Here is a 21,724-nt window from a genome sequence, read left to right as displayed (position 1 = left end):
AGCCTACAATAACAAAACGATACATATATTTATTTATATTCAATTTTCGTCATTATGTCATCCATTATGTTTTAAAAACCGAGATCCAGAAAAAAACCCACAAACCTTTTTTTATAATTTGTTTTTCACTATATATTCCCGTACTGTTTTCTAAAAGTGGGTGTGACATACTTTTGTCGGAGGGAAACGTTTGTTTTAATTATTTTAGTAGTATGGGCATCATGAAGGCAATCAAAATATAAATATACAACTTTACATGCATCTATCTATTGATATAGTATTCATGCGCATTGATCTAGGATAAGTGCGAGCTACATGTATGCATCACAATAGGAAATGATACGACAATATGTGTCTTTTAATTACTTTTTTTAAAACACTTATGTATCGTGATGATGTATATGTCTTTATTTCCATAGCATATCTTGTCAAATGACACCTTTAAGAGTGTAATAATGTCTTTTGTGTTTTGTTGAAAACCCGCAGCGAAGACTAATATTAAGAAGATTAATAACAATGTGTTGAATTCGTCATTAATATACACATCCAACTTTTAATCCTCCTTGAAGATAAATATAATATTTATTTATGTTAGGGACTACTTCAAGTGCGGATACAACTAACAAATATAATATATATGAATGAATTGCTAAAATGAAGAACGGATGATATTATGAAGTATATATATCAACGGATACACTCTTTATATTTATTAGTGCATATTCAAAACAACTCGTGAACTAATTGCCATAGTTAAATAGTGATCAGGTATAGTGGCGGTCACGAATAACAATATCCATTGTAAAGATCATGACATTTCTTTTCTTAGTTGTTTCTCTCAGTAACAACATCATGAGTAATAGTGGTATTTAATTTAATCAAATGGTTTAACGGTCTACAGTTCATAATCTCATACGACAGTTCAATAGTCTACAGAGCATACCGTCGCTGTTATGCAAAAACCTCGTATCTAAGGTTTTGATAATTTTACACCAGGCAGTAAAAACTGAAATCTTTTTATCGATTATTTAGAATTTAATATGTATGTTCCGCTGTATGCGAAAATATCTGATCTTCTAACCAGTCAATTACCAAGACGAGCAAATATTTCTGCACCTATATTGTATTTTCATTATTTTTAAGCTAATATATTAGCTTTGAGAACCTAAAATTGATAAAACTGTACCTGTGATAATGGCAGCTGCCGTGCAAAGTGTTTTTCTTTTGAGATACGATATTTTCGCACAACAAAATTTCCCACCAATCCGACTACACTTTTTCGTCACATGTCAGAATTCGGGTTAATGATTGGTTAGAAGATCAGATATTCTCGCATACAGTGGAACATACATATTTAATTCTAAATCTTCGATAAAAAGATTTCCGCAAAAAATTGAGATACGAGGTTTTTGCATAACAGCGACGATACATCTCGTACGTCAGTTAAATAGTCTACAGAGCATACATCTCATCCTACAGTTCATACATCTCATACTACAGTTCAACAGTTCATACATCTCATACGTCAGTTCAAAAGTCCATAGTTCATCATCTCTGTCACGATCCAGATGTATTTTATAGAGTTATTCACATATTTATTTAGTCGAGCTTGTATATAGATAACGATTGTGAAATTGTCGTCATGATCAGAGAATTGCACTTGCAGTCTTTGCGCAGGACGCCTATTGTTCACGGTTTATTTTATACATAGTTTTAACATACGCTTTTATGTATATATGTACGTTTGGCCTAAGTTTGGTTCACCTGTGTTTAAACGCACACTGATTAGGCTTGGCCTATTTACACACCTGTTGACTATCTATTTTTAAATAGTGGTCAATCGAGTTCTTCGGACAAGTTTGGCTATTTTTAAACAGTGGTCAGATGATTTCTTTGGACACGTTGTCATTTCATTTCTGCTTGGGATTTTCGTGTGGAAGGATGCCACACTCGTTAGAGCATTTCATATTTGTTAGCTAAATTTAACCTACAATGGTTCTACTGTATATAGTGCATCAATTCCGAGGTAAGTGTTTTATTCTTACATATATTTATATATACTTTTCTGTATGTTACTTTGTTTATCAAATTTCCGAAACTTTCAGACTTCTGCAGATAATTTTCCATTATGTAAATTGTATAATTTAGAATATTTTGTAAACGGATTTAAAGATATGAAAACAATGTTTTATATTCAGATATTTGCGGTTTTACTAGTGAACAAGAACAAGATTGTTAATTACGGGTACATATTGAATGTACGTGATATTTATGTGTACAAGGTTCCGAATTTCCTTATGTACGTGATACTATCATGCAAGGTTATGATATTTATTACAGTATGACACATTTTGCTACATATAAAATGTATGTGCGTATTTATCTATGTAAATTAATAGAATATATATGTTCATTTTATGAACGTGAGATTATAGAGTTCATGTTTATGTTGCATGAACGTGCAAGTAAAAAGCATATCTAAATTGATAATCGTACTAAAGAGTTTGTACAATTATATTATTACCAGGTTCCAGCCTGCACCAGAGTAATACAATGCTGCGGTGTTAAGGAGTGGTCATACAGATTGAACGCAATCATACATGATAATTCATCAAACAACATATCTACATATTATAGTGGAACTGTCGTGCACGATACCATAACCGTCATAACGATACCATAACCGTCATAACGATATAAAGGGAAGTAATCTGGATATACAATACAAACTACTGAAGCTGTTGGACTATTTATTTGGACTTTAATATTTATAATAATTTGATGTATTTTTCTTCTTAATTGTTTATTTTTTTTGTTTGTTTATTAAATAATTTATTTATTCTAATCGTTGATTCTTTTGTCAATATTGTAAAATAGCACTGAAAGACTTCTCCATCCGTCCGTCCGTGACAATCTCATGCTACAGTTCAATAGTCTTCAGTTCATACATTTCATACTACAGTTCAACCGTCTACAGTTCATACATCTTATACTACAGTTCAATAGTCTACAGTTCATACATTTCATACTACAGTTCAACAGTCTACAGATCATACATCTCATACTACAGTTCAACCGTCTACAGTTCATACATTTCATACTACAGTTCAACAGTCTAAAGATCATACATCTCATACTTCAGTTCAACAGTCTACAGTTCATACATCTCATACTACAGTTCAACAGTCTACAGATCATACATCTCATACTACTGTTCAACAGTCTACAGTTCATACATCTCATACTACAGTTCAACCGTCTACAGTTCATACATCTCATACTACAGTTCAACAGTTTACAGTTCATACATCTCATACTACAGTTCAACAGTCTACAGATCATACATATCATACTACAGTTCAACAGTCTACAGATCATACAGATCATATTACAGTTCAACAGTCTACAGTTCATACATCTCATACTCCAGTTCAATAGTCTACAGTTCACACATCTCATACTACAGTTCAACAGTTTACAGTTAACACATCTCATACTACAGTTCAATAGTCTACAGATCATACAGATCATATTACAGTTCAACAGTCTACAGTTCATACATCTCATACTCCAGTTCAACCGTCTACAGTTCAATCATCTCATACTACAGTTCAACAGTCTACAGTTCATACATCTTATACTACAGTTCAATAGTATACAGTTCATATATTTCATACTACAGTTCAACAGTCTACAGTTCCTACATCTCATACTACAGTTCAACAGTCTACAGTTCATACATCTCATACTACAGTTCAACTGTCTACAGTTCATACATCTCATACTACAGTTCAACTGTCTACAGTTCATACATCTCATACTACAGTTCAACCGTCTACAGTTCATACATCTTATACTACAGTTCAATAGTCTACAGTTCATACATTTCATACTACAGTTCAACAGTCTACAATTTATACATCTCATACTACATTCAACAGTCTGTAGTTCATAGATAAGGACCCATGAGGCAATCACATTTTTAAACTGATCCCAAATCAATGTATATGAATGCTTTTACAATTCATCGATGACTACAAAACCTTTGCACATTTAAAAATATGAATATATATGTATCGTAGCGGTGTTAATGTCTCTGTTTCCATAACATATAAAGTCAATACACTTACTATGAATACCAGGCCGTAATCTGTGTAATCTGTGTATGCCAGTGGTACGTTTCAAATCAAATGACACACAAAAGAGTGAACTAATATTTTTTTGGTATTTTTATTTTTTAATTAAATTGCTATGTCACCAGTCTACATTTCAAACACGTGAAAAAAATACAATTTAATCCATTATTTTTAACATTTGAAAATGCCTGTACCAAGTCAGGAATATGACAGTTCTTGTCCATTCGTTTTTGATGTGTTTTTCGAATTGAGTTTCCTCTAAGTTCAGTATTTTTGTGATTTTACTTTTTTCTTATAATGATAAATATATACAATAAAATTGAACAAAACAAACTGTATACATTGCCTTAGAAAAAAGGCTTGTAAAATCTGTAATGTTTAGCTTATAACCATGATAACAGCTAAAATCTGAGTGAGTGACAGATGGAGTCGATTTCGTACAAAAAGGAAGATTTGGTATGATTTTCAGTAAGACAACAAACTGTTTATTTTGTGAGATAAAAATGTAACAAAACGTTGTTCTCATAAATAAAGGCAACATTAGTTTACCGTTGTTTAAAAGTCATAAACCGATTAAGAGAATATAAAAAGTAAAATCACAAAAATACTGAACTTAGAGGAAAATCAATTCGGAAAGTCCATAATCACATGGCAAAATCAATAGAACAAACAACACATAAAACGAGTTGACAACAACTGTCATATTCCTGACTTGCTACAGGCATTTTCTTTTGTAGAACCTCTCTTTGTATGGCAGTCGCATCAAATTCGCCTGTAAAGCAAACTCATTTGTTAAATATTTGTTTGGTCTTATAGAGAATAAGATTATAACAAAATGGTGTACCTCTGTTTTCGACATTTTTACACAAATCATCTTTTTTTTCACGCATCGTGATATAAGTTTCATACAAGTGAGAGTTTAAGCTAGCTATAACACCAGGTTCTAACCCCCATTTTTGTTCGATGTGTTTGAGCTTTGGATTTTGCCATTTGATTAGCATCATTCCGTTTTAAATTATCCTCGGAGATCAGTATTTTTGTGATGTTACTTATGTCAAAAGGATAACATTTATATGTTACTATGCGTTACGTTTTTTTCTTATTGTTGAAGGTCTTACGGTGACATTTGTTAACATCATCGTTTTGTGTGATAAGTTTATAATCATTTCACATCTGCTTAATTATACAATATTTGGAGATCTCAGAAAAGTCTCAGCAGGCTTATCAAAAGACGAAGGATGCCATGTGTGGAGCAGGATTTGCTTACCCTTCCGGAGCACCTGATATCAACCCTAGTTTTTTGTCGCTTATTTTTTAGTCTTCTATATTGTGTCATGTGTACTATTGTTTGTCTGATTGTCTTTTTCATTTTTAGCCATGACGTTGTAGGTTTATTTTCGATTGATGAGTGTGACTGTCCCTCTAGTATTAAGTTACTCTTAAGTACTTTTTAACAATTGTAAATTTTTAATCGTTTTCAGATTAGATATTATGATTAACACACAAGGACAATATTTAAATACATTTTTGGTTTTTACAAATCGATAAGACATGAAGGTTTATATTTTACACCAATAAGACCTTTGAATTGTTATCTTTATAACCAACCTCTCAGCTTTACTCTATTCCAAAGTGAAAGTAAAGTGTTATACTGTACATGTGTAAATACTAGTTTCGTAAGATTCTTGCGGTTCAAAAGAAGAGTTTTTATGTAAAAAGGTTGCTGCGTTTAACACGTAAAAATGAAAGAAGACGTGACATGATTGCCATGAATCATTTCTTCATCAAAAGACCAAAAATACCGTAGAAGTAAACAACTATAAGTCACTGTACGACCTCCAACAATGACCAACTCCATACTTTTTAGTAAGCAATAAAATAACAAGATATGGGAAGCATTTGACCGTTGTCTGCTCATTGGTCGGGTTGTTGTCTCTTTGACAATTTGATCTTTGCTATTCTGCGATTTTGTTTGCTCTAGTATACATAGTTTAATGCTGTCGATATTATTTAATGATCGAGTATTTCAAGAATTCAAATGAGATAAATAAAATTGAGAATAGAAAAGGGCAATTGTCAAAGAGACAACAACCCGACCAATTAGCAGACAACAGTCAAAGGCTTCCCATGGGTCTTTAACGCAGCGAGAACCAAACAACAACCCGACCAAAGAACGAGAACGTAAACAATTACAACCTTTAGCAAATAGAGAACCCCACACAGTGTAAGAAGGCTTCGGCATGATTAAATTCGAAACAATCCACAATACCAAATCGACAGCCTCATATATATATTCCGGCCATTGGGATGATATTACACTGACACTGGATTACTATTACAGAATGAAAAGGTGCAGTTTACTTTTACTGTTACGTTTAGTGTAAACAATCATCAGATTGGGGTGATCATAAAAATATCTACCAATGTTTTTGAACACAAAAATGTGTGTTAGTTGTTGTGGTTTAGTACCAGTCGGATGTAAACATCCCTTTCCAACCGATGTTTCAAGTTTAGTATTTCTATGTTCTACCTGCAATACCAATGTTACGGTTGAGTGTGGATTGAGCGCAGACAAACATGTTTAACCCACCACATTCTGTAAGTGCCTGTCGAAGTCAGGAACGTAATTAATTAATTGTCGTTTTGTGCTGTCTGTTCTAATTGGTTTTTCGTTTTATAAAATCGGCGTTAGTGTTCTTTTTATAATTGGAGGTTTGTTTAAGGCATTTTGTATCTTACTATACGATATGTTTTTATCTACTTGCTGAAAAACGTACGGTGACTTATAGTTGGTTACATTCTCGTGTGTGCGTGGACAACATATTAATACAATATTTGTACTTCTTGAAATAGTCTAAAAAGCTCTAAAATGTCCTGAATCTGATTTTGATGAGATTAATGTGTAAACAACAACAATCACTGTTTTGTCCTTAAATGATGAAAACAAATCCATAACGCTATAAAGAAACATAAATGTAAAAAAAGTAAAAAAAAAAGAAAAAGGAAACAAAACAACAACTGTCACGACTTTTTATTCACAAGAACACATCATGTTAAGCAAATGGTTTATATTTATTGCAGTGTTTCACATCTACAAATACAATTAGATTTCAAGTTTAAAACCGAAGTTCGCTTTCTATTCTTTTAAATTATTTCTTATCGAAGTTACCAATGTCAATATACTATTCAAGTCTCAGAAAAAACTTCTAATCACTGATCTGCTAAGTTTTTACTCTGTAACATGTCATTATTAATGACTAAAATTGTATTGTTAATGCTACGTTTTCAGTTGTTCCAGATATTGCCCCAGTCAATAACTTGTGATTGTGTTTTCAAATAATCATCACATAATCATCTTTGACCTTTGTGATGGGTTGCTTTCCAGAACAGGTTTATCGTTCAAAGTCGTATAGTTTTCTCTAGCTGTACAATAATTTGCCATTTGGTCTTTGGTGGAGAATTATAAATGTATGATAATTTATTTATACAGAAATGCAACATTCGATAATTGAATCAGAGTTATTTTCCTTTGAACGTCGTATTGTTTTTAAAAGTATACTGCCGTTTGAATACCTTATGATTTGTTATATGTTAAATACAGTACAAAAGTAATACAATTAACGGTATCAATTTTCTTGCACCAGATGCGCATTTCGACAATACATGTCTCTTCAGTGATGCTCGTGGCCAAAATATTTAAAATCCAAAGCTTATATAAAAGATGAAGAGCTATAATTCAAAAGGTCCAAAAAGTATAGCCAAATCCCTGAAAGGAATCAGAGCTTTGCATGAAGGAGATACATTCCTTAATTTATAATAATTTCTATATTTGTATCAGCAAATTTTAATAATACAAAAAATCCGTATTTTCATGCCAGTACCGAAATACTGGCTACTGGGCTGGTGATACCCTCGGGGACTAATAGTCTACCAGCAGAGGCATCGACCCAGTGGTAGTAATAAAATTAACGGTACCAATTTTCTTGCACCAGACGCGCATTTCGAAAATACATGTCTCTTCAGTGATGCTCGTGGCCAAAATATTTAAAATCCAAAGCTTATATAAAAGATGAAGAGCTATAATCCAAAAGGTCCAAAAAGTATAGCCAAATCCGTGAAAGGAATCATAATATGTTTCACAATATCAAATTTATGTTATATCGAATTTAGTCACTAGTGGGTTCGTTAAAGGCAGGCCTATAGGTTAAATTATCATGATGATATTTTAATGAAATTTAATGCAGCTATTTAAGTTCAAGTAAAAATCAAATTTTGGTAAATGGATGTAACAATTAGCTATAGGTGTTATATTCTACGTCATTTAGTGTTTGGTGATAATTTTCATTGATTGACATGCAGATCCTTATTAACTAGTTACCTAAAATCTAAATAACCGCCATGAGTCTAACAGAATATAGTTAAATATTTTTGAATACTTGATCTCTTTATCGAAGATCATATTTATTCGTTCATAGTGTGTTAATTTACGGTTTTTGATTGAGTAAGTCTGCCAATTGATATTTTATCGTGTGTTTTTCTGTGTTGTGATGTTATGATATTGTTTCAGAAAAAGAGAGAAGGTTTGGTACCATGAAAACGTGTAATACCGCTGCAAATGTTTGCACCTGTCCTAAGGCAGGAATCTGAATTAGCTTAATTTATTCATCAACAGCAACTGGATCGATGCCACTGCTGGTGGAGATTTATTTCCCCGAGGGTAACACTAGCCCAGTAGTCAGCACTTCTGTGTTGACTTGAATTATCATTTATATTTTCCTAATTATAAATAAACTGTTAACAAAACTTTGAATTCTTGAAATACTAAGGCTTTTCTACCTTAGGAATAGATTACCGTAGCTGTATTTGGCAAAACTTTTAAGAATTTTGGTCCTCAATGCTCTTCAACTTCGTACTTTATTTGGCTTTTTTTTATTCGAGCGTCTTTTGTAGACGGAACGCGCGTCTGGCGTAATTTTAAAATGTCAATCTTGGTATCTATGATGAATTTATTTATAACTGTTTATATGATTTGACGTCTGTCCATGATGAGGTATATCAGTGGTTTCCTTTTTTGGTGTATATCATAATTGTTTTTGCGTGTATTTTTCGTATATACACCAGATCGTTAGTTTCTCCGGTGTTTATCAATAGAATCATTGACCTTTAACGTTCGTGAGTTGCTATCTTGACTATGACGTATTAATTATTCACGGTCGTATGGTTTCCTTAAGTTATACAAGTCTATGTCATTTGGTTTTTGATGGAGGTTGATAAATGTATGATATTTTATTTATTTTATTTCAAGTAATGTCACATTCTATTATTGAATCAGAGTTATTCTCCTTTGAACCTTGGTTGCATTGTCCTCAATAACACATATGTTAAATATAGAACAATGTTAAATGCATGTATAATCTTCTTGATTCATCAGCGGGTTCTTTTAAGGCTGTGAAAAACGTTTGATTATCGTTTTATTGGAATTCAAATGGACATCTATAACTATGAACAAATTACCTATCTCGGTATTGTTACAACTTAACAAAAATCAGCAAATATCCATTAATAAAATATCTAATACAGCAAATAAATAACATTCTACGATATTTGGATGATGTATTTGCTCGCATAAACATGTCAATGGCGATTTCAGTATGACACTTAACAGATATATCCGTTGTACGACTTTGTCCTCAGCATACTTACTTACTTACTTACTTAATCCCTTCGTGCACACTTGCACATGAGGCCATTTTGTGCTCAGAATAGCTACAACAAAACAGTTCAATATCGGGTGTATCACTGACACTTCATACACGAACACTTTTTATGAATTGTGTCACTCGTGTATTCAGTGTGTTCATGAGAACTTTTTCGTTCACCTTGTGTCATAATTACATTTAGTAAATGTAACAATAGTTTATATGAAAAAAGTTCATTCACGATTCAAGGTATAATTAATGAATAGGTAACTTTTTTAAAAGGGTTAAATTATATATGAGATGTATAAGCATTTACTGTTCATAAGAATACCTGCAACCATATATTATGTCTACTGTTCGCGGCAGTTTTAGTATCGCTTGTTTCGCGGTAAGAAGTGAAAAGCAAAGATTAAACAACAGCGACAATTTCCTGGAAAATCTTTCATAAGATAAAGACCATACATGTATGTATTTGACATGATATGAAGAGGACAACTGCATTACATAACACCGATTTTACAGACGAAAGATTTGTACCTCAAATCATAGTCTCGTTTCAAAATAAAAAGCAAAGATAGAAATCATGATGTTTTAAGTAAATGGGAAGATTACCTTTTATTGACTTTTTAATAAAGGATCATAGTTTATTCACTTGAGTTGGTGTTGGTTTGAACCCTTTCCTGTAAACATCTTAAAAAAGGATTCAAGTTTTTTCACTGATGTCAGTAGTATAGGGTCCCCTTTCCTATTGACTTTTAGATAAAGGATCATAGCTTATTCACTTGTTTCGGCGTAAGTATCCTATTTCTTTTTAATGAAGGATCTTAGTGTATTGCCTTGTGTTGGTGTTGGTTGGTCCCCTTTTCCTCAGTTATATTGACTTTTTTTAAAATGATCCTTGTACATTGACTTGTGCTAGTGTTGGTTGGTCGTCTATCCTTATTTATAATGACTTTTTAATATAGAATCATAGTTCATTCACTTGTGTTTGTGTTGGTTGGTCCTCTATTGACATTTGAATAAAGGATCCTTGTTTGTTTACTTTTTTTGTGTTTGTTGGTCCTCTATTGACTTTTTGATAAAGGATCCTAGTTTATTGACATGTGTTTGTGTAAGTGGGTCCCGTATCCTCAGATCTATTGATTTTTTAATAAAGGATTCTAGTCTATTACCTTGTTTTGGCGTTGATGAGTTAAGTGTTTGTGTAAGTGGGTCCCGTATCCTCAAATCTATTGATTTTTTAATAAAGGATTTTAGTCTATTACCTTGTTTTGGCGTTGATGAGTTAAGTGTTTGTGTAAGTGGGTCCCGTATCCTAAGTTTTAATGATTTTTTTTAATGGATTCTAGTTTTTTAACTTGTGTATGTGTTGGTTGGTCCTCTGTTGACTTTTTTTTTATAAAGGATCCTAGTTTATTTACTCGTGTTTGTGTTGGTGGGTCCCGTTGCCTAAGTTCTAATGATTTTTTTAAAAGGATCCTAGTCTTTTCCCATATGTTGTTGTTGGTGGGCCCCCTTTCCTGTTGATATCTTAAAAAAGAATTATAGTTTATTCAAATGTGTTGGTGTTGTTGGGTCTCTTATCCTCAGTTATATTGACTTTTAATAAAGGATCCTAATCTATTCACTTGTGTTGGTAGTGGTGGGTCCCCTAACCTATTGACCTTTGAATAAAGGATCGTAGTTTAATCACTTTTGTTGATGTCGATGGGTCTCCTATCCTCAGTTCTCTTAAGGTTTTGATGCGGGTTCTTAGTTTATTCACTTGTGTTGGTGTTGGTGGGTCCCCTAACCTATTGACCTTTAAATAAAGGATCGTAGTTTAATCACTTTTGTTGGTGTCGGTGGGTCTCCTATCCTCAGTTCTCTTAATGTTTTGATACGGGTTCTTAGTTTATTCACTTTTGTTGGTGTCGGTGGGTCCCCTATCCTCAGTTCTCTTAATGTTTTGATACGAGTTCTTAGTTTATTCACTTGTGTTGGTGTTGGTGGGTCCCCTAACCTATTGACCTTTAAATAAAGTATCGTAGTTTAATCACTTTTGTTGATGTCGGTGGGTCTCCTATCCTCAGTTCTCTTAATGTTTTGATGCGGGTTCTTAGTTTATTCACTTTTGTTGGTGTCGGTGGGTCCCCTATCCTCAGTTCTCTTAATGTTTTGATACGGGTTCTTAGTTTATTCACTTGTGTTGGTGTTGGTGGGTCCCCTAACGTATTGACCTTTAAATAAAGGATCGTAGTTTAATCACTTTTGTTGATGTCGGTGGGTCCCCGATCCTCAGTTCTCTTAATGTTTTGATACGGGTTCTTAGTTTATTCAGTGTTCTTGGTGTCGGTGGGTCTCCTATCTTATTGAATTATTAATAAACGATCCTAGTATATTCACTTGTGTTGGTGTTGGTTGGACCCCAATGCTTTATACATTTTAATTAGGATAATAGTTTATTGACTTGTGTTAGTTTTGGTTTGTCCTATTCAATATTGATTTTTTTAATGTAGGATCCTAGTTTATTCACGTGTGTTAGTGTTGGTTGGTCCACTTTAATATTGACTTTTAATAAAGGATCCTAGTTTATTCACTTTTGTTGGTGTTGGTGTGTCCCCTATCCTCAATTCTCTTAATTTTTTAATACAGGTTCCCAGTTTATTCACTTGTGTTGGTGTTGGTGGGTCACCTAACTTCAGTTTTATTGCCCTTTTAATAAAAGATCCTAGTTGATGCACTTGTGTTGGTGTGAGTGGGTTTTCTATCTTTAGATATAGATTTCAAATATATCTTCGTTTCTAAAATAAAAGCAATGATAGAAATCATCACGTTAGGATGATGGCGTTACGGAGATTGCTGACAATGCTATGTAAAGAACACGTGTAATACATATATAAAAAACACCTGTCAATCAGTTTCAACCTCGTTGAATATTAATTAAGAATAGATCAGCACAAATGACTAATCTATTTTGCTTTTTACCAGAAAGCCTTTTATTTTAATTCACTCTAAATGTTCTTTTTTTTTTCTTTTCTATTGTAAACATTTTTATGTAAACATGATATAACTTTTAAATTTCCTTCACATCAATGAATCAAACACTTAATTATTTAATTGATTTTAATCCTCGAGTTACGATGTGTACATGTAAAGCTGTTGGATTGTCAATGTATTAATGAAGATTGTATATATTTCACAGGGAAATCGCGAATTTAAAACGGCGCGATTTTATATTATGTTAATAAATCGAGAAATAAAGATGGCACGATGATTTTTCAGATTACAAACTAGTGTTTGTTTTAAAGTTCGTTTACTGTTTTGTGTTACATGATTTTGTATTATAATTGAGTTATTATTTTGTGTATATTTTGTGTACATTTTGTGTACATTTTGTGTGTTAAAGTTCGGACAATTAATCAGATACTGTAATCAATATTCTATGTTATTGCCATATAAACTTTACAGTTTGTGACATATAACAAAAACAAAAACAATTTAAGACAATAATGATGTTACTCAATATACAAATTCCGGTTCAAGTAAATAATAAAGGGTAGTGAATCCTATTTTCATTGACTTTTTCATCAAAGGATCTTAGTTTATTCACTTGTGTTAGTGTTGGTTGGTCCACTTTAATATTGACTTTTTAATAAAGGATCATAGTTTATTCACTTTTGTTGGTGTTGGTGTGTCCCCTATCCTCAGTTCTATTAATTTTTTATACAGGTTCCCAGTTTATTCACCTGTGTTGGTGTCGGTGGGTCACATAACTTCAGTTATATTGCCCTTTTAATAAATGATCCTAGTTGATGCACTTCTGTTAAATAAATGTTAGTGGGTTTTCCATCTTTATCTTTAGATTTCAAATATAACTTTGTTTCTAAAAAAAAAGCAATTATAAAAATCATCTTATTAAATAGATGTGGGACATCTGAAGCAAGAGGACGTTACGGAGTTGCGGACATTGTTATGTAAAGAACACGTGTTATACATATGTTAATGACACCTGTCAATCAGTTTCGACTTAGTTGACTATTAATTAAGGATAAATCAGCACATATGACCAATTTATTTTGCTTTTATCCTGAAAGCATTGTATTTTGATATTTCTTCACTTTGAATGTGGTTTTTTTCTTTACTTTTATATGTTTTTTTGTAAACATGATATAACTTTTAAATTTCCTTCACATCAATGAATCGAAAACATAATTATTCTGATTGATTGTTTCTCTGGATTTTCGATTTGTACATGTAAAGCTGTTGCTTTGTTAAAGTATTAATGAAAATTGTATATATTTCACAGGGAAATCGCGAATTTAAAACGGCGCGATTTTAAATTATGTTAATAAATCGAGAAATAAAGATGGCGCGAAGATTTTCCAGATTACAAACTAGTGTTTTATAGTTCGTTTACTGTTTTGTGTTAAATGATTTTGTATTACAATAGAGTTATTCTTTTGTGTACATTTTGTATGTAAAAGTTCGGACAATTATTCAGACACTGTAATCAATATTTCAATATTCTATGTTATTACAATATAAACTTAACAGTTTGTGACATATAACATAAACAAAAACAATTAAAGATAATAATCAACTTACACAATATACATATTCCGGTTCAAGTAAATAATAAAGGGTAGTGAATCCTATTGACTTTTTCATCAAAGGATCCTAGTTTATTTAGTTTTGTGTTGGTGTTGGTGGGTCCACTTTCCTATTGAATTTTTAATAAAGGATCCTAGTTTATTCATTTTAATTGGTGTTGGTAGGTCCCCTATCCTATTGACTTTTTAATTAGGGATCCTAGTTTATTCACTAGTGTTAGTGTTGGTTAGTCTCCTGTCCCATTGTATTTTTAATGAAGGATCCTAGTTTATTCATTTTAATTGGTGTTGGTAGGTCCCCTATCCTATTGACTTTTTAATTAGGGATCCTAGTTTATTCACTAGTGTTAGTGTTGGTTAGTCTCCTGTCCCATTGTAATTTTAATGAAGGATCCTAGTTTATTCACTTGTGTTGTATATGTTAGTTGGTTCCTTTCCTATTGAATTTTTTCCCCATATGTTGTTGTTGGTGGGCCCGTTTCCTGTTGATATCTTAAAAAAGAATTATAGTTTATTCAAATGTGTTGGTGTTGTTCGGTTTCTTATCCTCAGTTATATTGACTTTTAATAAAGGATCCTAATCTATTCACTTGTGTTGGTTTTGGTGGGTCCCCTAACCTATTGATCTTAAAATAAAGGATCGTAGTTTAATCACTTTTGTTGATGTCGGTGGGTCTCCTATCCTCAGTTCTCTTAATGTTTTGATACGGGTTCTTAGTTTATTGAGTATTCTTAGTGTTGGTAGGTTTCCTATCCTATTGGATTATTAATAAACGATCCTAGTATATTCACTTGTGTTTGTGTTGGTTGGACCCCAATGCTTTATACTTTTTAATTAGGATAATAGTTTATTCACTTGTGTTAGTGTTGGTTTGTCCTATTCAATATTGATTTTTTTAATAAAGGATCATAGTTTATTGACGTGTGTTAGTGTTGGTTGGTCCACTTTAATATTGACTTTTAATAAAGGATCATAGTTTATTCACTTTTGTTGGTGTTGGTGTGTCCCCTATCCTCAATTCTCATAATTTTTTAATACAGGTTCCCATTTTATTCACTTGTGTTGGTGTTGGTGGGTCACCTAACTTCAGTTTTATTGCCCTTTTAATAAATGATCCTAGTTGATGCACCTGTGTTGGTGTGAGTGGGTTTTCTATCTTTAGATATAGATTTCAAATATATCTTCGTTTCTAAAATAAAAGCAATGATAGAAATCATCACGTTAGGAAGATGACGTTACGGAGATTGCTGACAATGCTATGTAAAGAACACGTATAATACATATATAAAAAACACCTGTCTATCAGTTTCAACCTCGTTGAATATTAGTTAAGAATAAATCAGCACAAATGACTAATCTAATTGCTTTTTACCTGAAAGCCTTTTATTTTAATTCACTCTAAATGTTCTTTTTTTCTTTTCTATTGTTGTAAACATTTTTATGTAAACATGATATAACTTTTAAATTTCCTTCACATCAATGAATCCAAAACTTAATTATTTAATTGATTTTGATCCTCGAGTTACGATGTGTACATGTAAATCTGTTGTATTGTCAATGTTTGAATGAAAATTGTATATCTTTCACAGGAAAATCGCGAATTTAAAACGGCGCGATTTTATATTATGTTAATCAATCGAGAAATAAAGATGGTACAAAGAATCCCAGATTACCAACTACTGTTTGTTTTATAGTTCATTTAAACAAACGAGACGATTTTAATTTTGAAATCATAAATTTCCCCCACCTTAGTAGCAATATACCAACTTCACCTGCATATGGGATATATATTTCCCAACTTATTCGATATTCAAGAGCTTGCAGCTCCTACTCAGACTTTGTAATACGTCATCAGTGTCTGAGTAGAAAGTTGATGAAACAGGGGTATGTCAAAGAACGTCTCGTTCTTTTTCTAAAAAAGTTCATCGGAAGGTACCAAGACCTTGTTGATAAATATTCCGTATCAACTTCTCAAATAATACACGATGGTCTTGATGTATAGATTCTTCGTACTGATGTTGTTTATCATCTTAACAACGTGTTTTATAGTTCTTTCATTTGTCTTTGTTCTATTATTAATATTACTTTTACTGTTAAATGGTTTCATGTGATATCCGTTTCACGTGGCTCGGTACTTATACATCTCGTCAATGTGTTTGTATTGGCTTTCATTTTTTTGTGGTTTGTTTTGTATTTGCGACTTTTTGTATTTCTTTTGTTCTTATAACGTGACTCTGTACTTTAAAAGATCCCGTCAGTATGATATTGTTCTATTATATGTCATTATGATATATTTCTATTATGAATTACAATATACGTTGAACCACAAACGTCAAAATCATTCAATCGCGTAGTGGTATTAACTATTTTTGGATTCTTATAAATTCTATATATAACTTTTGGACTAGTTTAAATCTCGGTCTATTTCTTAAATTTATTCTTACATACTTTTGATTTTTTAACCCTGTATGCTAACATTTCCATGAAAATTTTAAAATTGTTTGTACGCACATTGAACGACAAATTTATGTGACGTATAAAATTTTCTGACGTCAGACACTCAATAAATGTGTTCGTAGATAGTAGATGTTTTTGTGTTCTGTTAAATTGTTCCTTTTAAAATTGTTAAACGATGATGACTGATGTACCTATATTTTGACTATTATATTTATTGTGTCTGTGTATTTAACGCATTAATGTAAAAATATCGGAAATTGATGAGACTGTCATTACAAAAGTGAGAGGGTTAGCGCTATAGAACCAGGTTTAATCCACCATTTTCTACATTTGAAAATGCCTGTACCAAGTCAGGAATATGACAGTTCTTGTCCATTCGTTTTTGATGCGTTTTGTTATTTGATTTTGCCATGTGATTATGGACTTTCCCAATTGATCTTCCTCTAAGTTCAGTATTTTTGTGATTTTACTTTTTACTGTTTTGTCTTACATGTATTATAATAGAGTTTTTCTTGAGTGTACATTTTGTGTGTAAAAGTTCGGACAATTAGTTAGATACTGCAATCAATATTTCAATATTCTATTTTATTGCCATATAAACTTAACAGTTTGTGACATTTAACAAAAACAAAAACCATCAATCAAGTTACTCAATATACAAATTCCGATTCAGGTAAATAATAAAGGGTACTGAATCCTATTGACTATTTCATCAAAGGATCCTAGTTTATTCACTTGTGTTAGTGTTGGTTGGTCCACTTTAATATTGACTTTTTGATAAAGGATCCTAGTTTATTCACTTTTGTTGGTGTCGATGGGTCCCCTATCTTCAGTTCTATTATTTTTTTTATATAGGTCAGCTAACTTTAGTTATATTGCCCTTTTAATAAATGATCCTAGTTAATTCACTGCTGTTGGTGTAAGTGTTTTTTTTTATCTTTATCTTTAGATTTCAAATGTAACTTTGTTTCCAAAAAAAAGCAATTATAAAAATCATCTTGATAAATAGATGGGGGACATCTGAAGCAAGAGGACGTTACGGAGATTTCGGACATTGTTATGTGAAGAACACGTGTTATACATATGTTAATGACACCTGTCAATCAGTTTCGACTTAGTTGACTATTAATTAAGGATAAATCAGCACATATGACCAATTTATTTTGCTTTTATCTTGAAAGCATTGTATTTTGATATTTCTTCACTTTGAATGTGTTTTTTTTTCTTTTCTTTTATATGTTTCTTTGTAAACATGATATAACTTTTAAATTTCCTTCACATCAATGAATCGAAAACATAATTATTCTGATTGATTTTTTCCCTGGATTTTCGATTTGTACATGTAAAGCTGTTGCTTTGTTAAAGTATTAATGAAAATTGTATATATTTCACAGGGAAATCGCGAATTTAAAACGGCGCGATTTTATATTATGTTAATAAATCGAGAAATAAATATGGCGCGAAGATTTTCCAGATTACAAACTAGTGTTTGTTTTATAGTTCGTTTACTGTTTTGTGTTAAATGATTTTGTATTACAATAGAGTTATGCTTTTGTGTACACTTTGTATGTAAAAGTTCGGACAATTATTCAGACACTGTAATCAATATTCTATGTTATTGCCATATAAACTTAACAGTTTGTCACATATAACATAAACCAAAAACAATTAAAGACAATAATCATATTACACAATATACATATTCCGGTTCAAGTAAATAATAAAGGGTAGTGAATCCTATTGACTTTTTCATTAAAGGATCCTAGTTTATTCAGTTTTGTGTTGGTGTTGGTGGGTCCACTTTCCTATTGAATTTTTAATAAAGGATCCTAGTTTATTCTTTTTAGTTGGTGTTGGTAGGTCCCCTATCCTATTGACATTTTAATTAGGGATCCTGGTTTATTCACTAGTGTTATTGTTGGTAAGTCTCCTGTCCCATTGTATTTTTAATAAAGGATCCTAGTTTATTCATTTTAATTGGTGTTGGTAGGTCCCCTATCCTATTGACTTTTTAATTAGGGATCCTAGTTTATTCACTAGTGTTAGTGATGATTAGTCTCCTGTCCCATTGAATTTTCAATAAAGGATCCTAGTTTATAAATGTGTGTTGGTGTTGGTAGGTTTCCTATCCTATTGACTTTTTGATAAAGGATTCTAGCTTATTCACTTGTGTTTGTGTTGGTGGGTCAACTTTAATATTGACTTTTAAATAAAGGAGCCTAGTCAATTCACTTGTATTGGTGTTGGTGGGTCACCTATTCTCGGTTCTATTAACGTGTTTAATGAATGATTCTAGTCTATTAACTTGTGTTGCCTTTGATGGGTTAAAGGAATATATTTTTGGCAAAGTCTTCCATCGCAAGCAATTCGAAAATGTCCTCTGTTTTCAACTAATAATGAATAAACACTGATTCCTCGATTTATACCTCAAATTCTAACGTCCTTTCGAAAAGAAAAGCAATGATAGAAATCATGACGTTAAGGAAATTGACTACATCTTGAGCAAGAGAACCTTAAGGACAATGCGGACATCGTTATGTAAACAGCACGTGTAAAACATATTATGTAAATGACACCTGTCAAATAGTTTCTACTTCATTGATTCTTCTACATGGAAAAATCAGCACAAATGATCCATTAATTATGCTATTCTCCTGACAGCATTTAATTTCAATTCACTCTGAATCTGTTTTTGCTTTTGATTATTGCTTACATTTTTGGAGGTAAACATGATACAACTTTTAATCTACCTTCACATTAATGAATCGCAAACAAAATTATTCTGATTGATTTTACCCATTAGTTTACAATACAGGTAAAGCTGTTGCCTTGTTAAATTATCATTGAAAAATGTATATATTTCACAGGGCAATCGCGATTTCAAAACGGCGCGATTTTATATTGTGTTAATAAATGGCGAAATAAAGATGACGGGAAGATTTTCCAAATTACAAAATATTATGTGTCTTATAGTATGCTAACTGTATTGTCTTATATGATTTTGTATTATAATAGAGATATGTTTGGGGTTGTTTTTCTATGTAAAAGTTCGGATAATTAATCATCTACTTTAATCAATATTTCAATATTCTATTGTGTTGTCATATAAACCTGACAGTTTGTGATATGTCACATATTTAGATCAAACTGAGTGGCATCTTTTTAGAAACTGTTGACATTAATCTTCCTAATGATAAAAAAAATCTAATCGCAAGTTCATGCGACAAAAAGTTGGAAAAAAATATTACAATAAGTGCCGAACCAATGTATAGTATGGACATACAAATACGGACTGTCATACAGAAAACAGCCTAAATTACATACATTATATAACCTTGATGTTATATAAACCCAATAGGAAGACTATCTTAATACTCGGCTATTCAAAAATGAATTTTATTGCACACAATTTTTATGTACAAAACACGTGTTATACATCTGTAAATGCTAGAGGATTATTCACTTGTGTATGTGTGCTGAGTCCCCTTACCTTATTTCTATTGACGTTTTGAAATCCTTTTTGGGAAACAAAGTCCTAAATCTAACTGTATGAATAAACCACCCATTTCTTTTTCACATATCTTTTATCGAGTAGCACATGGGAAATATCACTTGACCATAAATCTTTTAAAAAAGAAATTAACATAACAAAAGGACAGTCGGGTTGAACAGTATAAAACGGGTAGCTCTAGATCTTGAGAGAGAAGACAAATAGAATGAATACTTTATTCATAGATCATATATAATGTGATTATCCACTTACTCTAAGTTTATCATAAAACAAAGTAAAACGGCTTTTGCGTCACCAGTAACACTGGCGATGTTACTCCTTGTTATATTTGTTAAAACGATATATCCAGTAAATATGATTCAAACACATAACTTTTTTGATATACCACTTGTCAAACCTATGAGGATATCAACATCGCAAAAAAAAAGACAGTTATACAATACTGATTCGTTGTCAGTTGCTTTCGTCACTTCGCGAAAAAAACAAAAATTAGCTCTTGGTTATTATTTTGAGTTGACACGGTTATATAACTTCCGTAACTATTCCAAAAAAAAAAAAGTAAAATAGAAGAGGGACGAAAGATAGCAAAGGGACAGTCAAACTGATAAATCTAAAATAAACTGACAACGCCATGGCTAAAAATGAAAAAGATTAACAGACAAACAAGAGCAAACATGAAACAACATAGAAAACTAAAGAATAAACAACACGAACCCCACCAAAAACTAGAGGTGATATCAGGTGCTCCGGAAGGGTAAGCAGATCCTGCTCCACATGTGGCACCCGTCGTGTTGCTTATGTAATAACGAATCTGGTAAATAATCTAATTCGGTAGGTCACATTCATTAAAGGGAAGGGGATTGTAGTTATGACGTAAGGAACATATCCGATATAATTTGTGAAACGGTTATTTCATAACGGTCAACCAACTCGTGATGGAGTCCGTAAAATTTACGAAGTAAGAAATGATGAATTAGAAGTAAAATCTGTTCAGGTAATTTAATAATAACCTTTTCCTCTCGCATGGCTGGATTAGATTTAAGCAATATGATCGACAGGTTCATACACTTGATCAACAAGACACAAATGACCATATCAGTATATGAAAATGAAGTTTTTTCTTCCACGAATAACAACATGAACCATTATAAAATGTAGTCCTTTTAATTTTAAATAAATTTTGTCCATTACTAATGTTGCAATTTGATATTCAAGATTCTTTGTCATTAACTTTGACATGAGGTTTTCGTTTAGTAGTGTAATTCTATATGTCATTCAAATGTTTCTATATTTATCTAAACAAAAAACTGTTTTGTATTAAAGAAATG

General features: G+C 31.9%; 1 long non-coding RNA gene across 1 annotated transcript; it reads left to right on the top strand.

Annotated features, from left to right (window-relative positions):
- Positions 1-1,824: 1,824 nt before the first annotated feature.
- LOC139499359 (uncharacterized) lies at positions 1,825-2,840 on the top strand. The gene is made up of 2 exons (XR_011658168.1): positions 1,825-2,026; positions 2,528-2,840. It is a non-coding gene; the product is annotated as an uncharacterized lncRNA (long non-coding RNA).
- Positions 2,841-21,724: the final 18,884 nt, after the last annotated feature.

The sequence above is a fragment of the Mytilus edulis genome, chromosome 12 (assembly GCF_963676685.1).
Source record: "Mytilus edulis chromosome 12, xbMytEdul2.2, whole genome shotgun sequence".
In the NCBI taxonomy this organism is placed as follows: domain Eukaryota; kingdom Metazoa; phylum Mollusca; class Bivalvia; order Mytilida; family Mytilidae; genus Mytilus; species Mytilus edulis.
This window is presented reverse-complemented; position numbering and strand designations above follow the sequence as displayed.